This window comes from Saimiri boliviensis, chromosome 10 (assembly GCF_048565385.1).
Source record: "Saimiri boliviensis isolate mSaiBol1 chromosome 10, mSaiBol1.pri, whole genome shotgun sequence".
NCBI classification, from domain to species: domain Eukaryota; kingdom Metazoa; phylum Chordata; class Mammalia; order Primates; family Cebidae; genus Saimiri; species Saimiri boliviensis.
Genome location: NC_133458.1, coordinates 50,909,400 through 50,936,625, shown reverse-complemented (window position 1 = coordinate 50,936,625; position 27,226 = coordinate 50,909,400). Strand labels below are relative to the sequence as shown.

Genomic DNA, 27,226 nt, shown 5'->3' with positions numbered 1-27,226 from the left:
GCTAAATGGCTCGTGGGCTGCCAGCATGCTCCGCCTGCCAGGCTCTCTGTTCCGTGACCTGCGCCCAGCCCCACGCCGTCCTGTGTGGCCCTCGTGCCCTGCGCTCACACTTACACATCCCGGGGAGGCTGCCTTGCCGTTTGGATAAGGAGGCTGAGCCAGTGACACGCTGGGCAACGCGACTCGTGGTAGTAGATGTTTCCTGGCTCCTGGATAAGGGCCCTGGCCAGTCAGAACGCACCGCTTCCCCTTTAAGAGAGCACGCCCAAATGAGATTAGGGAAAGGCAGAAAGAAAAGCCCGGAAAAGTCAGGGTTGTATCCTGAATTTGGCAGATGAACTTGGGTTTTCCTGAACTGCACACACGAGGTGTGGTCAGAAGCAGCAGGCTCCTCAGAGGTGCATAAGAGCCAATGCTGTGTGTGCAGGGCTGGGCCTTACCACAGCCCTGGAGCTGCTGGCTGGCTGGCCTGGATCCAGGGTCCCCAGGCAGCCTGAAGATGCCTCGGGCATTCCCACTCCCCGTTCGCTCTGGCCCGTCCATCCTGATAGGCAGAGTCCACTTCAATACCTGGCACTATGCGTTAGAGTGGTCATTATAATGATTGGAAAATGCTTTTGTGGGTGGTTGGAACTATTGATTTAAGCAGGGAGCTTTCATTCATTCTGGATATTTAGAAAGTTTCCTCCCTGGTCTTGACCAAAAACTGCAGACTTGGGAGGGGGGAGAATGCCTAGCCAAACACGGCTCACAAAGGCCACATGTTACATGATTCCCTTCACATGAAATGTCCAGAATAGGTGAAATCACAGAGATGGATGGAGACTTGTGGTTGTCAGGGGCAGGCTTGCAGAAGGCGGGGGTAGCTTAACGGGCACAGGGTCTCCTTTGGGGGCTGCTGGTTGCCCAACATTGTGAATGTACTTGATACCACTGAATTGCACACTTTAAAACGGTTAATTTTCTGTGATGCAAATTTCACCTCAATTAAAAAAAAAATTGGCAAAGTATGTTTTGCGCATCTTTATCTTCTACTAGGACATTGTAGACGGTGTGGCATTCGACATTTCTTTGTAAAACCTGGTTATTAACCGATGAATATTAAATCAACCCTGGCTAAGGGGTATATGCCTTTTAGTAAAGAGAATTCAACACAAACCTTTAAGATACAAAAGTTTTCCAAGACTCAGAAAGTTTGACTTTCCTGGAGAATTTTGGACTGTGGGAAGACACATCTCCTCATGTCACGCTCACACGTTTGCTCCTGGCACACACAAGCCAGGGAGAGCCTACTAGGCATTAGCGAGAATAGAGAGGTCATTATAATGACTGCCTATGTAAGGTAGCCTGTTGGGACCATCTCTTCAGCCACTTCAAAACATAACCAAAGCCAGAGACAGTGAGGCTCCCGTGGGAAAATTATTCTGGGAGAACATGACTTTGGACTTCTGGGTTCTTGGCATCATTTTCCCCTCTTGTTGAGAGAATTTCTTCCCAGAATTGAGGAGAATTCATCGGTTTCAGATTGGGAGGGAGCTGTGCTGGCTGGCAAAGCAGAACTATTTGTTTGGAATGTAGCTGGGGGGTCCCGAGGGGGCGGAAGCTGACCGCCCATCTCCCCAGCCCTCCTTTTCAGTCATTTGCAGCTTTGGCTGGAGACTGTCTGCTCCCAAGAGTTAGGCTGTCAGCAAAGGCTAGCAGGGCAAGGGCCCTTAGGCACATTTCACTCACCCAGGGGACTGTGGAGTAGAGGCCTGCTGGATGTTGCAATGTTTAGAAGAAACACAGATGAAAGGGCAGGCCTCAGCCCTGGGAACCCGAGTCTTTCCAGAGACAAACGTGAGTTGCTTTCCTAATATATCTGCAAAGAATTCCAGGATGACCTGGAAAACGGAGATGGGAACAGCTGCCCTTGGGCCAGCTCTTCCAGAACCATCTGGACCTTCTAGAGCACTAGCCCCTGCCTTTTGCAACCCTGCCCTCTCTCCTCATCTCGGGTGCCCATGTAGGCTCCTCCTGGTGGCCTTACACCTCAGGCAGCCTAAGTTTGCAGCAAACATGTGGCTTAAGAGAATAAGATGCAATATTTATTCAAGCTTCTGAAGAGCAGCAAGTTTAGAAACATAACTCTAAATAAAATACAGGCAGGCTCAACCCAATTCAAAAATGGGCAAAGGGCTGGGCATGGTGGCTCACACCTGTGATTTCATCACTTTGGGAGGCTGAGGTGCGTAGATCACGAGGTCAGGAGTTCGAGACCAGCCTGGCCAATAGGGTGAAACCCCATCTGTACTAAAGATACAAAAATTACCGGGGTGTGGTGGTGCACACCTATAGTCCCAGCCACTCAGGAGGCTGAGGCAGGAGAACAGCTTGAACCCAGGAGGTTGCAGTGAGCCAAGATCGTGCCACTGCACTCCAGCCTGGGTGACAGAGCAAGACTCGGTCTCAAAAACAAAAACAAAAACAAAAACAAAAACAAAAACAAAAGAAAAGAAAAAGGGCAAAAGACTTGAATAGACAGTTTTCCTCTAAAGAAGATATACAGATGGCTGACGAGCATATGAAAAAATGCTCTCCAGTCACTAGTCATTAGGGATGTGCAAATCGCAATCACAGTGACTTATCATTTCACACCCACTGGGATGACTGTTAAACAAAAATGAAAATAAGTCTTGGTGAGGATGCGGGGAGACTGGACCCCTTGTGCACTGTTGGTGGGAATGCAAAACGGTGAAGCCACTATGAAGAAGAACATGGTGGTTCCTTAAAGAATCAGAGTCATCACATGATCTAGCAATGTCACTTCTGGATCTACACACAAAAGAACTGATATCTCAGTATTATTCACAATAGCTAAAAGGTGGAAGCAACTCAAGTGTCTATCAATGAATGAACAGAGAAACAAACGTGGTATATATCCATAATGGAATGTTATTCAGCCATAAAAGAAATTTTGACACATGCTACAACCTGGACAAACCTCGGGGACACTATGCTAAGTGAAATATTCCAGTCGCAAAAAGACAAATAATGTGTCATTCCACTCATATGAGGTACTAGAGATAGTCAAATTCATAGACAGAATGGCGGCTGCCAGGGCTTGCAAGGGAGGAGGAATGGGGAGTTATTTTTCAATGGGTACAGAGTTTCAGTTTTCCAAGATCAAGAGTTCAGGAGAAGGCTGGGCACAGTGGCTCACACCTGTAATCCCAGCATTTTGAGAGGCTGGGATAGGAGGATCCTTTGACCTCAGGAGATTGACACCAGTCTGAGTAACATGGCAAAACTTTGCCTCTACAAAAAATACAAAAATTAGCTGGGTGTGGTGGCGTGCACCTGTAGTCCCAGCTACTCGGGAGGCTGAGGTCGGAGGACGGCTTACACCCAGGAGGTGGAGGCTGCAGTGAGCCAAGATCACTGTACTCCAGCTTTGGTGACAGAACTAGATGCTATCTCAAAAAAACAAAACAAAAAACCAAAAAAAAACAACAACAACACACACACACACACACACACACACACACACACACACAACAAAGAGTTCAGGACAGGATGGTGGTGATGGTTGCATAACAATGTGAAGATACTTAATGCCACAGAAGGGTACGTTAAAAATTAAGATAGGGGCCGGGCGCGGTGGCTCAAGCCTGTAATCCCAGCACTTTGGGAGGCCGAGGTGGGTGGATCACGAGGTCAAGAGATCGAGACCATCCTGGTCAACATGGTGAAACCCCGTCTCTGCTAAAAATACAAAAAATTAGCTGGGCGTGGTGGTGTGTGCCTGTAATCCCAGCTACTCAGGAGGCTGAGGCAGGAGAATTGCTTGAACCTAGGAGGTGGAGGTTGCGGTGAGCCGAGATCACTGTACTCCAGCTTTGGTGACAGAACTAGATGCTATCTCAAAACAACAACAACAACAACAACAACAACAACAACAACACACACACACACAGAGCAAAGAGTTCAGGGGAGGATGGTGGTGATGGTTGCATAACAATGTGAAGATACTTAATGCCACAGAAGGGTACGTTAAAAATTAAGATAGGGGCCGGGCGCGGTGGCTCAAGCCTGTAATCCCAGCACTTTGGGAGGCCGAGGTGGGTGGATCACGAGGTCAAGAGATTGAGACCATCCTGGTCAACATGGTGAAACCCTGTCTCTACTAAAAATACAAAAAATTAGCTGGGCATGGTGGTGCGTGCTTGTAATCCCAGCTACTCAGGAGGCTGAGGCAGGAGAATTGCCTGAACCCAGGAGGCGGAGGTTGCAGTGAGCCGAGATCGCGCCATTGCACTCCAGCCTGGGTAACAAGAGCGAAACTCCGTCTCAAAAAAAAAAAAAAAGTTAAGATGGGTAAATGTCACATTACGTGTATTTCACCACAATTAATTCTTTCAAATAAAAAGAGTTAAATATAGAATGACCATATGGACCAAAATTCTACTCCTAGGTATATATCCAAAGGAACTGAAAACAGATACTCACAGAAATCTGTGTCCACAAATGTTCATAGCTGCTCTACTCAGAAGAGCCAAAAAGTTGGAAACGACCTAAATGCCCATCCATAGATGAGCGGATAAACAAAAACGGTACTATATACATAAAACAAAAGAATACTCAGCCATAAAAAGGAATGAAGCACGCATGATACATACTACAACACAAATGAGTCTCAACAACATGATGGTAAGTGAAAGAAGCCAGACACAAAAGGTTTTACATATCTATATTTTATGTATATGTGTATATATATATAAACATATGTATATATATTATATGATTCCATTTAAAGAAAACGGAATAGGTAAATCTACAGATACGAAAAGCAGACTGATGATTAGCAGGGTCTGTATGATGGCGGGTGGGTAACTGCTTAATGGGTATGAAGCTTTATTTTAAAGTGATGAAACACTTTGGAACTAGATAGAAGTGGTGGTTGCGCAATGTTGCCAGTGTACTAAATGCCACTGAATTGTTCAGTTTAAAACGGTTAGTTTTATGTTTGGTGAATTTCATCCCAATTTTAAAAAAGCCTGCAGAAAGAAAGAGCAAGGATAATCTACAGCAGAACAATTAGTTTCAAGATAACTGAGTTACCTTTAAAACCCTTTCTGGAATCACTTAAAGGAGGTAATTTTTACGTTACGGTAATTAAGGCAGCCAGCAGGATACAGCAAACAGGCACTCTAAGACAGCAGTTCCCAAACGCTACCAATTTGGGTCTACAAAGAAATGTTAATTTGTCTTAAACAATGTGATATATAAACAAACATGCACATATATGCACATGTGCATACAGATTTTTCAAAGTTTATGTCCTCTCTATGTTTCTGCATTAGAATCTCCTTTACGTATTGATAGTGAAGATAGATTGGTTGTGACAGCTTTGTTACTCTCTACTGGGCGTTGTTCCTGTTTTGGTGCCCTTACTTCGTAAAATAAAGAAAACCTGAATTCAGGGCCAGGCAGGGTGGCTCACGCCTGCAATCCCAGAACTCTGGGAGGTCAAGGGGGGCAGATCCCTTGAGGTCAGCAGTTCTAGACCCATCTGGCCAATATGGTGAAACCTTGCGTCTACTAAAAATACAAAAATTAGCTGGGTGTGGTGGCGCACACTTGTAATCCCAGCTACTCAGAGGGTTGAGGCAGGAGAATCGCTTGAACCTGGGAGGTGGAGGTTGTGAACTGAGATTGTGCCACTGCACTCCAGCATGGGCGACAGACTGAGATTCCATCTCAAAACAAACAAAAACCCTGAATTCAAACAACCAGCACCACCACTACCACCACCACCACCATACACACACACACACACACACACACACACACACACACACACACGCACACAGGCTCCACTAGCTATTTACAAATGGGACCCTGAGGCCCAGCTCTTCTCCTGCCAACCTGCTGATTCATCCCTGATACAGCCATCATTTTCATAAAGGGATCATCACTCCCCCACGGACCCAAGTCTTAGACCTTGAAGTTGGGACCAACAGACTCTCAACAGGCAAGAGAAACCCCACAGGTAAGCATTCTCTGCAGGCCCCCTTCTCCAGGAGTGCAGCGGCTCACCCACACTCTCGCCCAGGGGCTGCCAGGCACAGCTTCACTGCAGGCTCCATCTAGGGTGGTGCATCAGGCAAGCAGCAAGCCAAGTGAGTGTTGCGCCAGGTAAGCGGTGTGCCAGTTTAGTGGCACCTCCCGAGTTCAGTCCCGACTGTTGGAGAGTTCTCCCTTATGCCAAGCTCCCATGTAATGGCCACTCACGAATGCCATGCCCGCATTGTGGGAGTCACTATGAACCAGTCTAATCCCCCTTCCGTGGAACATCTTGCCAAATATTTGTTCCTTGAAACTTCCTTCTCTCAGGCTAAACACCCTGAGACATCTTAACCTGCTCCTCACAAAACAGCATCTTCGTGACTCCCTGGTCTCGGTTTTCTTGGCTGCTGTTGTTCTTCCCAGACCACGGAACTCAGGGTTACGGGGGGGTTTGACCAGCTCCTTGTGTTCTGTCCTGGACTTTATTCTCCTATTAATGTAGCTAGAGATCCAATCTAGATTTTTAAATTTCTGACAGCTGCCTCATCCCTAAGTTTTATTTCACACATTTTGCTGCCAAGCTGCATATCCACAGGTATCCTTTAAAAATGTCATCTTGTTGGATTCAGTCTACTGCTCCAGTCTGTTGAGATCTTTTTGGACTCTAATTCATTAACATAATCTGCTTTCCCTCCCAGATCTACCACCTGAAAACTCGATCGGCCTGCCATTAATGCCAATATCCTTCCAAGTGCTCAGACACACGTGGAAGAGAACGGGCCCAAGTAGGCACCTCGATACATCCCTCAGGGTGACAGTGGCCTGTGAACAGCGCTCTTGAGGTGTGGTTGTACTGAACCATGTGCCATTCAGGGCAGGTGTCTCATATGGCCCACATTTCTTTATCTTCCTGGTAGGATCTCGTGGGTGACTTGACGGATGGGACTAAGGATAGCCCTTCTCTTACTGTTGGTTATGAAGGTTAAATGTGAAGCTCTTCAAGTGGATATTACACACAATGAGCAGTCCAACACTGCCTTTATTACTGAGAAGAGATATAATAATAATAATAAATGGTTTTGCAACTCCCAGACAAGCTATCTTCCTTATTGGCAACCATATATAGCCATTAGAAAGCTGTAATCATGCCAGGCGCAGTGGCTCACGCCTGTAATCCCAGCACTTTGGTAGACTGAGGTGGGTGGATCACCTGAAGTTGGGAGTTCAAGACCAGCCTGGCCAACATGGAGAAACCCTGTCTCTACCAAAAATACAAAATTAGCCAGGCGTGGTAGCACATGCCTATAATCCCAGCTACTTGGGAGGTTGAGGCAGGAGAATCACCTGAACCCGGGAGGTGGAGGTTGCGGTGAGCCGAGATTGTGCCATTGTACTCCAGCCTGGGCAACAAGAGCAAAACTCCATCTCAAAAAAAAAAAAAAAAAAAAAAAAAAAAAAAAGAAAGAAAGCTGTAATCAATAGAAGGAGCACTGACATCCAAGAGCTGGAGTCTAAATCCTGACTCTCCTTCCAGAATGTCCATGCTGAGGTTAGCAGTACCTGCCGCCTCCATCGCTATAGGGAGGAGTCAATGACATCAGGCATGTAAAAGAGGTTTCAAAGTTGAGTCAGACTATGTAAACATGAAAGAAGAGTATGATGATTACTGTTACAAATAAGTCAAGATACCATTTCCATTGGCAGAAACCTGTCTGTGAAGCCAAGGAGGAACCGACAGATGTCCTCAGGCTGCCAGGAGGAACAGGTCTTTCAGCACACAGCAGCTGGATTACTGCAATAATGAGATTCCTGATCTCTCCCGGTAGCAGTTACCCACTTTTTCATCTCAGAACAGAGCTGCAGCTGGCTAATAAAGAAAAAGTAATGGGTCTTCCAACCATGCTTACAGGGGGGCCCCTCAGCCTGTGAGAACACAGTGTCTCTCCACGGTCCCCTTGCTGAGACCAGGACCTGAGTATCAGCAGCAGGGAACCGGCAGGTGATGAAGGGCCGCGAGGGTTGCTTTTAGCTCCCCTATGGCTTGACCCCACCCAGTCCCTGAGCGTCCACCCTGATGGTGGTTTCTAACAACACCAGGCTTTAGGCTCTGACATTCTCAGGGCAGGTCCTCAGAAACCCTGTTCTCACCCCAGCTGAGGATGTTGATGTCTTCAAGGAGAAGATGGTCTTCGCTAAAAGCAATCTTGGAAACATTTTGCAAAGCAAGGTCAGCGGCCACCTGTTGGCCCTTAGAATCTCAGTGTCAAGGATATCCCACAGCAGGGGAAGAAGGAGAGGAAGTGGCATGGCCAACCACATGCCCCTGGGACGAGAGCAGCATTAAGATGGGAGGCAGTAACTGACATAAATGAATTTCCCACTCCTCATCCATCTAAGGTTAGACTCCCAACTTCCAGGGGGAATCAATGCTAAGGGCAGATTAAAAATATATATATACACAGAGATGTTCTCTGACTTACGATGGGGTTATATCTGGATAAACTCATCATAAATTGAAAATATCATAAGTCAAAAATACATTTAAGGACCAGCACGGCGGCTCAAGCCTGTAATCCCAGCACTTTGGGAGGCCCAGGTGGTTGGATTACCTGAGGTCAGGAGTTCGAGAACAGCCTGACCAACATGGTGAAACCCCGTCTCTACTAAAAATACAAAAATAAGCTGGGCATGGTGGTGGGTGCCTGTAATCCCAGCTACTGGGGAGGCTGAGGCAGGAAAATTGCTTGAACCTGGATGGTGGAAGTTGCAGTGAGCCAAGATCATGCCACTGCACTCCAGCCTCGGCAACAAGGGCAAAACTCCATCGCCAAAAAAAAAAAAAAGAAAAAGCATTTAATGCAATAACCTACTGAACATCACAGCCTTAGCCTACTCTATCTTAAATGTGCTCAAAACATAACCTACAGTTGGGCAGAATCCCCTAACACAAAACCTCTTTCATAATAAAGTGCTGAATATCTCATGTAAGGTATTGAATACTGTACTGAAAATGAAAAACAGAATGGTTACATGGGTACTTAATGGGTACTTAAAGCACCATTTCTACTGAAGGCATGTTACATCTGTACCACCTTGAAACCAAAAAATTGTAAGTCAAACCATTGTAAGTCAGGCACCGTCTGTATCTATATGTAATTGTTGGCAAGACACTGAGAGGTTTATGCCAATGAATCTATTAACAGATCAGGAAGTTGGTCCAGAAAGGAGGTGGGAGGGAAGGGGCGCAGAAGGGAAGGTAACAATTCCTGACATAGTTTCTGGAGCCTACAGGTCCACAAGCTACCCTTACTCAACCTACCCCTAACAAGAGTCTCTCTGGAGACAGGCGGGCTGCCACATCATCTAAGAATCATCATCAGCCACATGGAAGCTAACTTAGTCTTTCACAGCCACTGACGACTTTAAAACATATTCCTGTCTTTCGCTCATCACATTTCCTTTGACTATGCACCCACATAGAGATGGCGCCTGGTTCTATAAACTCCTGCATGAGGGGAATAAACTCACAGATGAATCTGTACAGCATGGAGGTTCCTACAATGTTCTGATACTGAGGCAGGACCTGGCTTGGTCGATTATGGGTTAAATTTGTCCACTTCAGACTTCCTATGTTGGAGTCTTAATCCCTAGTACCCGGGAATCCCTAGTAAGCACATTTGGAGGGAAAGTCTTTGAAGAGGTGACTAAGTTAAAATGAGGCCACTAGGAAGGGGCCCTAATCTGGTAGGACACAGGTGTCCTTAAGGAAAGGAGGGGATGCCAAGGGCACAGGTCCAGAGGGTGGACCACATGAAGAGGCGGCAAGAGGGCGGCCATCTGCAGGCCAAGAAGAGACCTCAGGAGAAAACAAACCTGCTGGCACCTGAATCTTGGACCTCCAGCTTTCAGAACTGTGAGAGAATAAACTGCGGTTGTTGAAGCCACCCAGGCTGTCACATTTTGTTTTGACAGCCCTATCATACCAGGGCAATTGGTTCACCTAAAAAACACGCATGTTCGCCAGATCGGGGAGAAAAAGCATGGGATGGAGGTAGAGGCCCAGGTGCAGTTCGGAAGCACCCTCCTTGGGCTGTGTGACTGAGCAGGAATGCGGCCTGGCTGCAGCTACCCACACGAGGGCATTCTTTCATTCATTCCCACTGACCACGACACCCACACCACCACCTCGCTGACACCATGCCCACTCACCCCAACACTTCAGTCCTACGAAGACAGGAACCATTCTATATTGCTCTTTGGTGCCCTCATAATGTTTAACCATGCCTTTTACTTAAAGAATTCCAGGAACTGGACTTAAAAGATCCAAAATACGGAACCAAGGTTGTGGAGTGTCCCACCTCAGGAAGGAATGCTGAACAACTGATTTACAGCCTTGTCGTCGCTGGTCGGTCCACCTGGTGGCCCATGAGTAATCAACACAACCAGGTACGTTGACTTGCATACCCTACCCCTCGCACGTTTTGCCCAGCCCAGCCTGCATACCTGACCCTGATATCAATTCCCGTACTTTGCCTAACAAAAAATCTCAACTGGGGCCGGGTGCGGTAGCTCATGTCTGTAATCCCAGCACTTTGGGAGGCTGAGGTGGGCGATGATTTGAGCTCAGGAATTTGAGACCAGCCTGGGCAACATGGGGAAAACCTCATCTCTACTAAAAATACATAAATTAGCTGGGCATAGTAGCACGTGCCTGTAGCCCCAGCTACTTAGGAAGTGAGGTGTGAAGATCACATGGTCCCAGGAGGTAGAGGTTGCAGTGAGCCATAATCGTGCCACTGCACCCTAGCCCAGGCAACAGAGCAAGACCCTGTGTCAAAAAAATAAATTCCCAATCGGCTCTTTTCGGAGAGTCAGTCGGGGAATTCTCTTTCTCCGTTATGCCTGGGCATAAGGTCCAGTGAAGACTTGTCTGGGAAGACACTTTTGGCCTCATGTCAATTTCTTTTTTCTTTCTTTCTTTTTTTTTTTGAGACGGACTTTCGCTCTTGTTATCCAGGCTGGAGTGCAATGGCGTGATCTCGGCTCACCGCAACCTCCGCCTCCTGGGTTCAGGCAATTCTCCTGCCTCAGCCTCCTGAGTAGCTGGGATTATAGGCATGCGCCACCATACCCAGCTAATTTTTTATATTTTTAGTAGAGACGGTGTTTCACCATGTTGACCAGGTTGGTCTCGATCTCTTGACCTCGTGATCCACCTGCCTCAGCCTCCCAAAGTGCTGGGATTACAGGCTTGAGCCACCGCGCCCGGCTGGCCTCGTGTCAATTTCTATTGCACAAAGGGCCCAAGAACCCATGGTCAGTAACAGCAAGGTCATGGTGGGGCAGATCTCCCAATCCCTGACGCCTGGCAAAGCCTGCCTGTCCTGGAGCCCTGAGGCTGAGGTAGTCTACAAGTACACGGAGCAGGTGCGAGTAGCTGGGCTGAAAAGGTGTGATTCCAGGCGATAGATTGGCAGTGACCAACTCCTTTTATCAGCTTACTTTCCTGTTTCACCTTTTACCCAAAAAGTCATCTGATTCCTGGTCCTGATTCATCTACATGTCATGGCTGTTTTTCCAGAAAAGACAAGTCCTGGGGAGGGGTGAATGGACTAATGGCAAAGTCGGCTGCTAGCAGACTCTCACAGGTTTGACAGAATTACATGGACCATGTGGCCCAGTGCTGCCTTATGGCTGGGAATTCACTGGTCTCTAGGTTCTGCCTGGATGCTTGGGTCTTCCCTGAGTGTAGGGTGGACAGAACCACTTCCCCGGGGCCAAGAGAGAAGAGGTGGGCTCATGAATGCTCACTGCTGCTAAGCGGTCCAGATGCTCTCAATCAATGACATTTAAACAGCAGCTACGTCATCAGGGCTAGGCTGGAGGGAAGAATCAGAGTGAGGAAGGAGGGTGTTTCTAAGGTATTAGCAGGCCAATGTCTGCAGGGGCTGGGAGGGGCGATGTGCTCTAGGAGACAGAGCTGAGGGGCCTTTACTTTCCCAAGGATGGCAGGGTGGGCGGGTTTAGCCCATTCAAATGCAAAAACCTTTTGGTATTTACTGCCATTCTCCCCAGCTCCAACATAAAGCCTGTAAGTTCTCTTCACCTCTTTCCATTCACTTTGGCTATGGGGGTTATTGACACAGCGGGGTGGGAGCCCCCATAATCATTCCTAGCTGAGAAAGATACAAACCAACACACACGCCTCAAGCCTGTGGCCTTCCGAAGGTGGGTCTAAGGTCCTCCCTGTCCCAACCTGACATACAGAGGAGGCTCAGAGAAGTGGACAGGGGCCTCATCCACAGGGGCAGATTTGAATCACATTATAAGAGTCCCTTAGCATCGGGTTGTAGCCAGTTAGCCCAGAGCAGATGGGGCATGAGGAGGCGAAGGTCTGCAGGATCATGTCTGAGCCTGAGTTCTAGCCTCTCAGCTCCCCTGTGTGAGCTAGGCTCCAAAGCCAGGCTTTTCCTACTAGGGCCAAAGGGCTGGACTTGGACCCCGCCAGCTTGGTGGTGGGGCCAGCGTGAGAAAGCACGGGACACACTCTAAACATCAAAGACCGAAAGCAAGGCAGCCTCATCATTATTCTCTGCAAGGTTAGAGACAAAAAAAAAAAAAAAAAAAAAAAAAAAAAAGGCACTTTTATATGAATGAGAGAAACATGGAGGAGAAAAGAAATCCGCTCTTGACAGCACTCAGCAGTAAGAACTATGTCAAGCCTCAGCCTAATGGTCACATTTACCACCTTGGAAATTTCCGTTTTCACTGTCCGTTCTCATTCACATGTGAGTCAGTGATGCTGGAGGTGGGGGTTGGGATCATCTGTGTGGGACTCTAAGCCCTGGATCTAAGCAGACCCGCTCCTCAGAGGGCCTTCCATGAGGCCTAAATGATGTTTGTTGTCTTCCGCTTCTTTTTCGACTTGTTTAGTTTACAATATTTAACCGGAGGCACAATGAAGTGTCTCATTTACGCGGTTCTCCCCGACCATTAGACTGGGACTCCACACTCATTATGCTGATGAACGCGCTACTTACCCATGCAAATTCCAGGAGAGGCAGCCTCGGAGATGGGAGGTGCTCAAGGTACAATATCAAGGGCTGATTTAATTACACAGCCATTCAGTGGGCCAAGCACGGCAATTTTTAGCCAACTGTTCTAGTAAATATTACAGGAAACCCTTTTATAGAGTGCTAATTCTGGCTTAGTGTTTTTGCTAAGCTTTAGTTCTTATTCAGACATGCACACGGGCCCCCAAAGATGCTTCCACCAGGCCAGAAAATCACAGTGATAAAGCATGAGCCGGCATGCCATCTTGCAGTCAATCATGCTTTTAAAAACGTTATAAATGTCTGCATATCGCTGTCATCTAGGTGGGGACAAACTAAGATCCAGGAACTTCCCTGTGTCTGTCCTTCCTCCGTCTCCCTCCCCCATGTCTCTGAGTCCTTCAGACCAGCGCTTGGGCAGGTTTTGGGTCACCAGCTGCCACTGCTCCCGTTAGTTTGACAAAACAACCAGTGTAAACTCATTTCAGATGTTTGAAACAATACCCAATCACTGCATCCACCCTTGAGGAGCGCCCCAAAGGAAATGGCATCATTACTTTCATTTTACCCCGTTTGTGAACGACTAAAGGAAAACAACACGTCCCAGGACGCTCCAGAACGTTATCAAGTGACCCCTAAGAAATTAATCACCAAGAGCTAAAATAACCCTCTGCTGCACAGTCACCACCATTTCTCTCAGTGAAGAAACAAATTTCACTTTCCACAGTTGGAACAGAAACTCTCATGCATCCCCGTTTCTTCAAAAAAAAAAAAAAAAAAGGCTATAAATAACCCAGGATCAGCAAAATTATGCAAAACATCCTGCTAGAAGAAGAAATGTAAACTAAAACCACTTACAGAGAGACTCAGGCTGCCAACTTAATCTGATGCTACGGCGACTGTAAACATGTTGTACTTTTGGAACCTGAAGCGATCCACATTAGCACGGATGTCATCAAAAAAAAAAAAAAAAAAAAAAAAAAAGAAAAGAAAAGAAAGAAAAAGGAGGAAAAAAATTGCAACAACAAAACAACAACAGAGCCCAACCCCAAAACAGAGCAACGCGATTCGGTATTCTGCACGGTGCACAGCCCGACGGCTGACCAGCTGCAGTCAATACCAGCTATCCGTGCTTGCACACGCCAACTGTTTTGACTACAGGCACTTGTTAAACACAGAGTTTCAGGTCCTACCAGTTGGACACCAGAAGTTCATAGAACTGACCCAGTGCCAAGAACAACAAGCACTGAAAGCAAACCGGCTGCCTCGTGCAAGTGTTTTTGTTAACTGTTTATGCAAGCCCCAAAGCAATCGGGTAACAATTAAAAATAAAGAACTTAAATAACAAAAGCAAAAGATAACCACCTTGAAGGAAACGTAGATATTGGCAGCTGAAGGACAGACGTCATGCTACTTTACTGGTGGGGTGGGTGGGTAGTTTTCAGAGAGAACTGGTTGGGGGGAGGGGGAGGTGTCACATGACACACTGCGGTTATTAGCAGAGGAACTGGGTGCTTCCTTGAGGCATCTTTTAGAGATTGACTTAGTTTTGCAAATGTGGAGGCTTTGCTGCACAGCTGGGGCTGATGGCAGGAGCACTGGAATTTCTTAGTTGGCAAATCCCATAGGAGAAGAAAGGGACATGCTGGATGAATTTTTCCTTCTTTCTTTTTTAGAGACCTTTTGCTCTGCCACCCAGGCTGAAGTGCAGCGGTGCCATCAGAGCTCACTGTATCCTTGAATTCCTGGGCTCAAGCAATCCTCTCGATTCAGCCTCCTGAACAGCCGCACCACTGCGCTTGGCTAATTTTGAAATCTGTTGACACGGACTCTCGCTACCAGGCTGGTCTCAAACTCCTGGCCTCAAGCAATCCTCCTACCTTGGCTTTCCAAAGCACTGGGATTACAAGCATGAGCCGTTTACGACCAGCAGAAACGCTTCTTAAATTGTCTATTTAACAGGCTTTCCCATTTTCCCCCAGAGTGCATCAAGCAGTATTTCATCGCAGGACCAAGAGAATTAAACAGATACAATTTTAGTTACCTGAGGAGTTTAGAAAACAATTCCGAGAGAACCTGGGTGGGGAGGTAAGAGTGAGAAACTTTTTTGCTGTTTTAATTAGAGACAAGGTTTTGCTCTGTTGCCCAGGCTGGAGTGCAGTGGTACAGCCTTGAACTCCTGGGCTCAAGGAATCCTTCTGCCTCAGCCTCCCAAATAGCTGGGACTACAGGTGTCTGCCACCACGCCTGGCTAATCTGTAAAGTTTTTGCAGAGACGGAGTCTCACTATGTTGCCCAGTCTAGTCTTCAACTCCTGGCCTCAAGCAATCCTCCTTCCTGGGCCTCCACAGTCCTGGGGTTACAGGCTTCAGTCACCATGGCTGGCCAAGTAAGAACTCTCAAATCGCTGGGTGGTATTAAACCTAATGCCTCAGCCATCCATCCATCCATCCATCCATCCATCCATCTAATTTAAAGAATAAAATGTCACCTCCTTTCCACTCCACAGGTTTTGGGGAAAGTAATGAGTAAGTAGAAAAAGCCTGTTTGGAAAAGCCACTGTGACTGTGGGCCAGCTTCACCTTCATTCTGAAGAGCAAAAGTTGCTCCTCTGGTTTTGGGGTCACCAGCGCCATGGTGGCGAACAGGAACCCACACGGTGGCTTTCGCTTTCCTCTCAAAGTAACCCACATTTTATTACCAACTATATATAGTAATTGTTTCAGTGGGATCTGAAATGGAGCCACTCCGGAGTGAAACGCAGCAGTTTCTGACACATCACAGGAGAACAAAGTTTTCCTGACACATCACAGGAGAGCTTAGTGCATCCAGGACCAAGGAAGGAGCAGGGAAGGAAGAAGTCTGGGGCGGAGAAAGGAGGATGGTGGAAGGGATACAGCAAGAGAGAAGTTTCAGGTCCTGAGGGAGAAGTGAGTCTTTTTTTTTTTTTTTTTTTTTTTTAAGGCAGAGTCTCATTCTGTTGCCCATGTTGGAGTGCAGTGGTGCCATCTTGGCTCACTGCAATCTCCACCTCCCAGGTTCAAGTGATTCTCCTGCCTCAGCCTCCCCAGTAGCTGAGTATGGGTACCTGCCACTGCGCCTGGCTAATTTTTCTATTTTTAGTAGAGATGGTTTCACCACGTTGCCAGGCTGGTCTCGAACTCCAGACCTCAGGTGATCTGCCCACCTTGGCCTCCCAAAGTACTGGGAGTATAGCCGTGAACCACCGTACCTGGCCAAGAAGTGAGTCTTTAATCAGCCCTGTCTTCGGGGTCAGCAACCTTTAAAGCAGCCCCAGGATTTCTGTGGGTTGAAATCCCAGTTTATGTCTCTTTCACATACCTTACACTGTTTGATCCTGTGAGGTGGGAAGGGCGGCTATTATTACCCCCATCACAAAGGAGGAATACTGGGGCTTAGAAAAACCTGTGACTTTCTCAAGGTTACACACCCAGGAAAGCTTTCTGATGTCCAATCTTGGGTCTCAGCCACATGGCCGATGATATATGCTGGTGCAGAGCTTCATTGTTCACAAAGCAGCTTAAAAGGGGCAGACTTTATTATTCCCATTTTCACAGACAAGTAAACTTAGATTTAGAGAGGCCACGTGATTTGGCCAGGGCCACACTGCAAACCACAAACAGCCCAGGTCTTGGTCTCCCGGCCTGGACCTCTTCCTTCACTCCATGGTGCCTCCAGAGAAAAGAATGATAAAATTGAAAAGGCCATTAGAGTTGTTTGACTTTAAAAGCACATCGGCCGGAAGCAGTAGCTCATGCCTGTAATCCCAGCACTTTGGGAGGCTGAGGCAGAATTGCTTGAACCCAGAGGCGGAGGCTGCAGTAAGCTGCAATCACGCCACTGCACTCCAGCCTGGGTGACAGTGTGAGACACTGTCTCAAATATATTAAACATAAAATAAAATAAAAGCACAACATCATCCTCAATTTTCTCAACACTCCCTGTCTTCATGGCTTTTCCAGTGTTTGACAGTGCAAGTGCTTACTTAACACAGAAGGGTTCCTTTCTTCAGTGTGGGGGAGCTTCAGACATCTGCACTCCAGAGCTACTATTTCAATGGAAAACAACCGTCTTGATACAGTTTGCATCCTGTTCTTTGATTTGATCAGTTCACCTAAATGCCAACCCCTGGTTTCTTACTGAATCCTAGTCTAAGGAGCAGCGAAGCGGAATGTCGCAGCGGGCCTGACAGCTGTATGTTATGTCCACGGTGAGCCCCTGCACAGGTAGAAGGGATCTAGCTTAGCACGTGGGTTGGTGGATCAATTCTCTAACAGGTGTTTCAAAGACAGGCCTTGCCGAGTTCTTTGCAACAGAGGTCACTGAAAATATTGGAACAAATGTAGATTCCCACTGTCATGTTCCCTTGCTCATGCCAACTGGACACATAATAGTAACATGTGATACAGGCTGAGCAGGCTCACTGCAGGTGTTGGGCATCTGCTCTGAGGGGACACGGTGGCAGGTTACTGCAGATGGCCAGGAGGTTTGCAAGTAGGGATGAATCAAGGTGTCTATCAGGAAGTGAAGGCTCAGGGCCAGGATCAGAGACGCTGAATGTATAATGCAGAGAGGAACCCGTCGGTACGTGATGGTTAGGAAGTTACAGAACATTCTGCCACTCCCTTATGAATCTGCCTCTCACACTTCTTTCTCCCTGAAAGTATAACACAAGAAAACATACACCCAAAGGCCAGGGAAGTTGGGGATCAAGGTGGGCTTCACATTGTCATGAAGGTCACGAAGACTAATGAATCTACATGCTCCCATTGACTGGAAATGCTCTGCAGTTCGGTGGGAGGTGTATGCAGTGCTTCCCACTGCTAGTGAACACTCAACTCTGAAGTGCTCTTTAGGTGGTTTTGGTAATCACAGGACATTTGCATCAATGCTGCCTGAAACAATATGGGTGCTAGGTGAATGAGAACAGTCTTGGCTGGGAAACTCATTTGCTTACAAGATACAAAGTGAGGAGAGTATTTCCATATAACATGTGAGTGACTCCTCTGATCACAGAGCACCCCCCACCCCACTTTTATTAAGCCTAAAAGGAGGATACATGATTTGACAAGCACTGGCATATTAAGGGAAGACAGGGTAGGCTATTTAAAATGAGAACTTCTGCAAGTCCGTGAGGCCTAGCCACCGAACTTGTAATATCAAATTAAAGTGCACTCATGGAGACATACGGAATATTAGCAAAAATCTGTTGTAGTTAGTACCATGCTTAACAAAGCAGTTCTACCACAGTTCCGACAAACGCTGTTTTGCTGATGCAGACAGAGAAGACGGTTTGGGAAAAGCTGGTGAGCTCAGTACATCCGGCCCATGGAGGCTGAAGCTGGGGCCCTGTGCCCATGCCCTGGATGTGTATACTCCTCTGAGTGAAGGCAGCCGCGTCAGACTCCATACGTGGAGGAGGAAGCTGGGTGGGGACCAGCGCAGTCTTTACACATGGTATGGACATGTGGAAAGCTGGCCAAAAACAGAATGGAGCCAACGCAGGATGGAGCCTGAGCTTTTGGGAGATAGAAAGGCAAGGAAGGCCGGGCGCGGTGGCTCAAGCCTGTAATCCCAGCACTTTGGGAGGCCGAGGCGGGTGGATCACGAGGTCGAGAGATCGAGACCATCCTGGTCAATGTGGTGAAACCCCGTCTCTACTAAAAATACAATAAAAAAAACTAGCTGGGCATGGTGGCGCGTGCCTGTAATCCCAGCTACTCAGGAGGCTGAGGCAGGAGAATTGCCTGAGCCCAGGAGGCGGAGGTTGCGGTGAGCCGAGATTGGGCCATTGCACTCCAGCCTGGGTAACAAGAGCGAAACTCCGTCTCAAAAAAAAAAAAAAAAAAAGAAAGGCAAGGAAAGCATGTTGGTAGCTGTGGCTGCTACTGGCTGCAGGCTTGGCTTCAATGCCTGGGTTCTAGAGCCTGACACTGCTATGCGGACTTCCCAGTGGTGCCCCCACTCAGCTCAACATGCCCCACTTGTGCCCTGTTAGCTGGATTCACAGCGACTAAGCCAGTCTTGCCTGACCAAACCTGCAACTAGATTTCGGCTTAAACCTTTGTGATGTGGACCCACAAACCAAGACATTGTAACCGACGTCAAAATATCAGTTTTGCATCTACGGGGCCACATATGCTAGACGTTTCTTTTTAAAAATTAAATTTTTCTGAGACAGGGTCTCGCTGTGTCACCCAGGCTAGAATGCAGTGGTGTGACCACTGCTCACCTTAGCCTCAATCTCCTGGGCTCAGGTGATCCTCTCACTTCTGCCTCCTGAGTAGCTGGGACCACAGGCATGTACTACCATGCCTGGCTAATTTTTTTTTTTATTTTTTATAGAGACAAGGTTTTGCCATGCCACTCAGGCTGGTCTCCTGGGGTCAAGTCATCTGCCTGCCTCAGCTTCCCAAAGTGCTGAGATTATAAGCGTGAGCCACGGCGCCTGGCCATATACCAGATTTTTGGGGAGGATGAGTATCAATGTGAGCCAGCCTTAGCCAGTACTGCACTACAGTTTGAAAGATTACTTTATGATCAAGGTCTCAAATGTGGGTTGACTGGAATCCAGACCCCCTTCCCTGAAGGCAGGTTCTGAGTCTCATCTATCTTTGCAGGCCAATGCCCAGTCAGAGCATAGAAACTTTGCTGTGTGTTTTAAATACATGTTTTGCATGAACAAATGAAGTCTCTCTTAATCTGAATTGTAAAGATATATGTATACCTTACTAGGCATATCTGGAAAGTGAATATCTTTATATTAAATATGAATCAAATTTGGTGTTTCTAAAAAGTTGTTCGTGGTTCAAGTTAGGGAGAAGGTAGAAAGGCTTTCCATTCAAAATGTATAATGCCAAATCTTTAAAAAGATTGTAGCCACAGTGGAACAGGACTCTTTCCAAAAGATCCTCATTCCACTGCACTGTGTTCTTGGTTTTTTTTTTTTTTTTTTTTCTTTTTGAGGTGGAGCCTCACTCCACAATGGTGTGATCTCGGCTCACTGCAATCTCTGCCTCCTAGGTTCAATTGATTCGCCTTCCCCAGCCTCCCAAGTAGCTAGGATTATAGGTGTGCGCCACCAAGCCCAGCTAATTTTGTGTTTTTAATAGAGATGGGATTTCGCCATGTTGATCAGGCTGGTCTCAAACCTCTGACCTCAGGTGATCTGCCTGCTTCAGCCTCCCAAAATGCTGGGATTACAGGCATGAGCTACCACGCCCGGCCATCCCACTCTGTTTTGATTTCTTTCTTTTTTTTTTTTAGATGGAGTCTCCCTCTGTTGCCCAGGCTGGAGTGCAGTGGTGTGATCTCAGCTCACTGCAGCCTCTGCCACCTGGGTTCAAGAGATTCTCCTGCCTCAGCCTCCCAAGTAGCTGGGATTATAGGCATGTGCCACCATACCTGGCTAATTTTTTGTATTTTTAGGAGAGATGGGGTTTCACTATGTTAGCCAGGATGGTCTCGCTCTCCTGACCTCATGACCCATCTGCCTCAGCCTCTAAAAGTGCTGGGATTACAGGCGTGAGCCACAGTGCCTGGTTTTGATTCCTTAAGTGGTACACTTTGAATATTATTTGATCCTTTTTTGATAACTCAAAAGTCAATGTTACAGGCATTAGCTGCTATAAAACTATGATGACTTTAGAGCCTACGACTGTAGCTGTCAAACTTTCTGACCCCGATTTACCTTAAGAAATAAATTTTACAGGGCTGGGTGTGGTGGCTCACACCTGTAATCCTAGCACTTTGGGAGGCCGAGGCGGGTGGATCACCTGAGGCCAGGAGTTCAAGACCAGCCTGGCAAACAGGGTGAAAATTCATGTCTTCTAAAAATATAACAATTAGCCAGGCGTGGTGGCACGTGCCTGTTGTTCCAGCTACTCAGGAGGCTGAGGGAGGAGAAATCGCTTGAACCTGGGAGATGGAGGTTGCAGGGAGCCAAGATTGCACCATTGCACTCCAACCTGGGTGAAACAGTGAGATTCCATCTTAAAAATAAATAAATAAGATGGCTGGGTGTGGTGGCTCAGGCCTGTAATCCCAGTACTTTGGGAGGCCGAGGTGGGTGCATCACGAGGTCAGAAGATCAAGACCATCCTGGCTAACATGGTGAAACCCCATCTCTACTAAAAATACAAAAAAATTAGCCAACCGTGGTGGTATGTGCCTGTAATCCCAGCTACTTGGGAGGCTGAGGCAGGAGAATCGCTTGAACCTGGGAGACGGAGGTTGCGGTGAGCCGAGATCACGCCACTGCACTCCAGCCTGGGCGACAAACAGAGACTTCGTCTCAAAAAAAAAAAAGACAGAAAATGACAAGGGACCCTGGCAGCAATGCTGCTTCAGGAATGACCATATTGGAGCTCCCGTGTATGAGGAGGTTATTCCTAAAGTAATTTACTGCCTCAGGCAGTTTGCAATGACGTGATACCTTGGCTTTCCACCCTGAGCTGCCCTTTTGCTCTATTATTATTATTTTTGAGACAGGCTCTGGCTCTATCACCCAGGCTGGAGTGCAGTGGTGTATCTTGGCTCACTGCAACTTCCACCTCCTGGGCTCAAGTGATCCTCCCACCCCAGCTACCCCAGTAGCTGGGACTACAGCTGCACACTACCTCACCTGCCTAATTTCTGCATTTTTTGTAGAGATGGGGTTTCACCATGTTGCGCAGGCTGCTCTTGAACTCCTGAGCGCAAGTGATCTGCCTGCCTTCACCTCCCAAAGTGCTGGGATTATAGGTGTGAGCCACTGTGCCTGGTCCCTTCGCCCTATTATTTATAGCTTCCCCTAGTGAACATTTTAACTGTCATAGATCTTTCCACTTAAATGCAAAAAAAAAAAAAAAAAAAAAAAAAAGACAAACATTAATACATGAAACTTGTGGTAGCATTTCAAAAAGTGTGTCAAATTTGTGTGTATGTGTGTAGATGCCTTATATTGATTTCTAAAAATTACAGCGAAAGGGGTAGATACTGTGCCCCTAAACAACCTCGATTACCAGCAATCAGGCAACTGGTTAAGGAAATTATTGGCACATCCACTCAATGGAATGCTGGAGATGCATAAAAATGATGATGCAGATCTATATTTACTAAAATGTGTCCGTGATAATTTTAGATGGAAAAAAAGCAGGTTGCAAAGCAATGTCTATAATAAGATTCCACTTTTATTTCAAAAATATAAAATATATGCATGTAGATACATATGTACAACACACAGACAAACACACATAGAAAAAAGATTGGAAAGTTTTACGTGGAAATGTTTATTTTCGTATTTTACTTTTTTAGATTTTCTGAAATATTGGCAGTTTTTGCACTGCACTCCTTTATAGTAAGAACAAAGGCAATTTTAACTTTGAAAAAATAAAACTGTATTATAGGCAAAACAGTACCTCTGTCTAGGGCACCACTCCTATTTGCCCTATCCCATCCTCATGTCAAACGTTCAGAAGAGTTCTACTCATACAAAAAAAGCGTTAAGTTAAATCTTTACTGGATAATTCTTACATTGGTGCACTTTATTTTTTAGAGAAAGGCTCTTGCTCTGTCACCCAGGCTGGAGTGCAGTGGTGTGATCACAGCTCACTGTAGCCTCAAACTCCTGGGCTCAAGTGATCCTCCTGCCTCAGCCTCCTTAACAGCTGGGCCTACAAGCATGAGCCACAGTGCCCAACTCATTGATTCATTTTAAAGAAAACCACTGGATTATGGTTTTACTTTTAATAGCCATGTTCTCTTCCCTGATGGAATTCTGGAAGTGGAAACTCAAGCAGACATCTTTGCTAGTTACTTCCTTGGCAGAAGCAGGCTATGGATGTCTCCAGCCTTAGAGAGGACAAGTTGAAAAGCTCACATGACTTACATTATTATGCCAGTTTTCCCAAGCCAGAGTCAATTCAAGTGTAAAGCAATGCTAGTTTGAAGATGGGAATGATCCCTAACGCTTGCTAGGCTTTTCTCTTTACAAAGTTCAGTTGCATCCATGGCATAACTGGTAACTCAGAGAAAACTGACTAGGGAGGAAGGCGGGTACAAGCATCATTCTCAGTTCACAGAGAAGGAAATTAACGTTGGGCAACTTGGCCAAGGCCACCCTATGGGGACTGGTAAGACAGGAGCTGAACCTAGCTTTCCTCGGTTTGTTCTCTTTATTTTGTGCTGCTGTATTCTTTCTAGAAATAGAGAGATCACATAATTTATCATCCCAACTAGACACCTTTGAAAGTAAAAGGGGGTGCTGAGTGGACGGGCCCCAGGGCAGGAGGTATAAATTGTGACTCTCCCAGGCAAATCGGGACTTCTGGTCACTTTAGATATAAGCCAGCCCCTTACACACAGACATGCAACACACAGACCACACACACACACACACACACACACACACACACGAGTGAATCATAATCATATCTTTTAAATAGGAAAGAGAAGGCCGGGCGCGGTGGCTCAAGCCTGTAATCCCAGCACTTTGGGAGGCCGAGGCGGGTGGATCACGAGTTCAAGAGATCGAGACCATCCTGGTCAACATGGTGAAACCCCGTCTCTACTAAAAATACAAAAAATTAGCTGGGCTTGGTGGCATATGCCTGTAATCCCAGCTACTCAGGAGGCTGAGGCAGGAGAATTGCCTGAACCCAGGAGGCGGAGGTTGCGGTGAGCCGAGATCGCGCCATTGCACTCCAGCCTGGGTAACAAGAGCGAAACTCCGTCTCAAAAAAAAAAAAAAAAATAGGAAAGAGAAATGCAACAGGGTAACAATGCCTCTAAAATGCTAGAGGATTAAAAAATACAAATAGATAAATAAATAAATAAAAAGTACTTGAGTATAATTTGTATTTTATTGTTTGTGGAAGTGAACCTAGGCTTTACCTTTTCAGGTCATCAGCTCCCAGGTAACAAGAATACAAAGTCTAGATTGGGCAACTGGTATTAATCAAAGTGGGCCATATTCCAAATGTGGCCAGTTTAAGTTTTTCTGTTATCCGTATTTGGTCCAACATTCTGAACACACAAAAAAATGGGTTTTATCGTTGAAACTTGTGACTCAGTATAATCACTGTTAGAAACAGGCCTTTCACTGGTGAAATTAACGGAATTCAAGGTACGCGGCCTGGCCAAAACCGTGAGAGACACTCTCCACCCTTGTATAAACAGGTATTAGAATCCAGCCAGGCCTGTCCTACCCCCCCAGGGACAGTGCTCCAGGCTGCCCTGTTTCCAGCCATCAAATCTGGATGGTTTTTAAGGGAATGAAGCTGATTTGGGAAAACAGTGTCCTCTCTCTAAAGGATTCTTCTAGTTGCCCGGAGTAAAAGAACCTTTCGTGCCAGGTGTGGTTGGAAAACCTCAAAGGAGTGAGGGCTGGGCCTTTGTCAAGCTTCCCAAACAGCCTGAATCAACTGTTTCGTTTCTACTTGTCTGTAAACGTTTGTTTGATAAATGCCTGCAACTGTGGTAGAATTCGGTCTCACACCCACACAAGGTAGCAAGGCTGTGGGAGAGGAACTGACCCTCACTCACCAGGTCGATCTTTCACAACCTTTCACGCTGACAACTGTGTTCTACCCAAGAGAACCCAAGAGGCCTATGTGCAAACCGCTTGAGGCTGGTCCCCAACAGACACAGCATTTGAATCTGACATGGGTAGACTTCAGGAGGGGATCCCTTCATACATTTTCCTCATCACCAGATGATGAGCCTCAGGAAGGCAGAGACGGGGTCTGTCTGGTTCACTACTCTAAGCCTCATGAAGTGCCAGCCCAAGGGAAATGTGTAATTTACATTCGTCAAATGAATAAAATAAGAAAGAATTTTGACATTTCTAGATCTAGTTTATTAACTGTAATCTGTGATTGTTCTTTATTCCACTAATGAGAACTGATCTGTACAGACTACAACCTATTGTTTGCCCTGATTAAGTTAATCCTTCAAAAAGCAACAAATAACAGGTAAATAATAAAAACCGCTGAGATATTGTTTAATCCACACAGTAATGCAATGAGAGTGGTATCATCACCCCCATCTTGGGATATGAAAACAAATGTCCAGAGAGATTATATCTTTTTTTTTTTTTTTTAGACAGAGCCTTGCTCTATGGCCCAGGCTGGAGTGCAGTGGTGTGATCTCAGCTCACCACTTCCTCCTCTCGGTGGTCCTGGGTTCAAGGGATTCTTGCATCTCAGCCTCCAAAGTAGCTGGGACGACAGGCATATGCCATCACAAATGACTAATTTTTGTATTTTTAGTAGAGATAGGTTTTCACCATGTTGGCCAGGCTGTCCTCAAACCCTAACCTTAGGTGATCCACCCACCTCGGCCTCCCAAACTGCTGGCACAGTGGCGTGAGCCAAATGAGTAAAGCCAAGACTTGAACTCAGCTCTGTCAGACCCACACCCAGGCACGCTCTCTGGTGCTGTGCTATCCTTAATTAGCAATAACTCAGTTTTGTAGAAATTGAGTATTTTAAATTTTATTTTAATTAATTAATTTTTTTTTTTTTGAGACGGAGTTTCACTCTTGCTACCCAGGCTGTAGTGCAATGGCGCTGGGATTACAGGCATGTGCCACCATGCCCAGCTAATTTTTTTGTATCTTTAGTAGAGACCGGGTTTCACCATGTTGACCAGGATGGTCTCGATCTCTTGACCTCGTGATCCACCCGCCTCAGCCTCCCAAAGTGCTGGGATTACAGGCGTGAGCCACTGCGCCCGGCCAATTAATTAATTTTTTGAGATGGAGTCTCACCCTGTCTCCCAGGCTGGAGTGTAATGGTTCGATCTTGGCTCACTGCAACCTCTGCCTCTCAGGTTCAAATCATTCTCCTGCCTCAGCCTCCAGAGTAGCTGGGATTACAGGCGTGCACCACCAAGCCCAGCTAATTTTTGTCTTTTTAGTAGACGGGGTTTTGCCATGTTGGTCTGGCTGGTCTCGAACTCCTGACCTTGTGATCTGCCTGCCTTGGCTTCCCAAAGTGTTAGAATTACAGGTGTGAGCCACTGCACCTGGCCTAGTATTTTTTATTACTTTCACTCTACTCACTTTATGCTGCGCTAGTGAACACAGGCATCTTTTTGGAACTTCATCTGATTTTATCAAAAGCTTTTTTTTGGGGGGGAAAAACTAGATGGATGTTGGAATACATAAGCCTGCTTTCCGGTTCTTTTACTTTTAATTATTTTGATTGACATGTGGCCTTGAGGGATGTCTAATGGCCTCTCCTATCTTTGAGCTGGAGAAGGATCCGCCCCCAAGAATCTGTGGTCGCTCTCCCTGTCTCCAGGGCACCACTATGACACCCTCCCCACACGCACCCTTGCCGAGTGCCACACTAGACAACTGAGAGCCTTTTGTTTCATGCCTCTGGGGCTTGGTGCAGTGTTCTTTCTCTGGAATCCTTGTCCACTTGTTTGTTCTTCACCTTGGTTAACTCCTTGTTTTCTTTCAGGACCTAGTTCAAACATGAGCGCATTTGGGACCCCCGAGAGATTCCCTGCCATCCTGAACCTCTGCCAGGCCTCACTTGAAGCCCTTTCTCTCTGCTCTCTGGACCCACTGAGCACACCTCCGTCTTAGCAGCTGGCATGTGGCTCTGTAATAGCAGATAGACTTGCCACACTTCTTTGCATATAAAGAGCCCAAGTCAGGGACTTTTCCTTAGTACTGGTATATAGCAGGCACTCCAAGTGTGTCAGATAATGAATGAATAAATCAGGAAATAATTAGCCCATCTACAGTAAAGGAAGAGAGAAATACAGGGATCAGTGGGCAGCAGTCTTCAGTGGTCTGAGAGCTACCTAAACTTAATTATTTCTCTTAGCCCCTGAGCTTATATTTTAACCTTAAGAGTATCACGGTTAGTTTTTTTTTTTTTTTTTTGAGATAGTCTTGCTCTGTTGCCCAGCCTGGAGTGCAGTGATGCGATCTCAGCTCACTGCAACCTCTGTCTCCTGGGTTCAAGTGATTCCCCTGCCTCAGCCTCTGGAGTAGCTAGGATTACAGATGTGCACCATCACGTCTGGCTAATTTCTTTGCATTTTTAGTAGAGATGGAGTTTCACTGTGTTGGCCAGGCTGGTCTCAGACTCCTGGCCTCAAGTGATCTA

General features: G+C 46.6%; 1 protein-coding gene across 12 annotated transcripts in view; it reads right to left on the bottom strand.

Moving 5' to 3' along the window:
• ATXN7L1 (ataxin 7 like 1) overlaps positions 1-27,226 on the bottom strand; it is a 274,608-nt gene that overhangs the window by 79,749 nt on the left and 167,633 nt on the right. The window contains exon 1 of one of the 12 annotated variants that reach the window (XM_010344433.3): positions 115-12,646. The exons of the other annotated variants lie outside the window; for them this stretch is intronic. The gene's annotated coding sequence lies outside the window, so the exon portion shown is untranslated. Of the gene's footprint in view, positions 1-114; positions 12,647-27,226 lie in introns of those variants that run through there. 12 annotated transcript variants of the gene reach the window in all.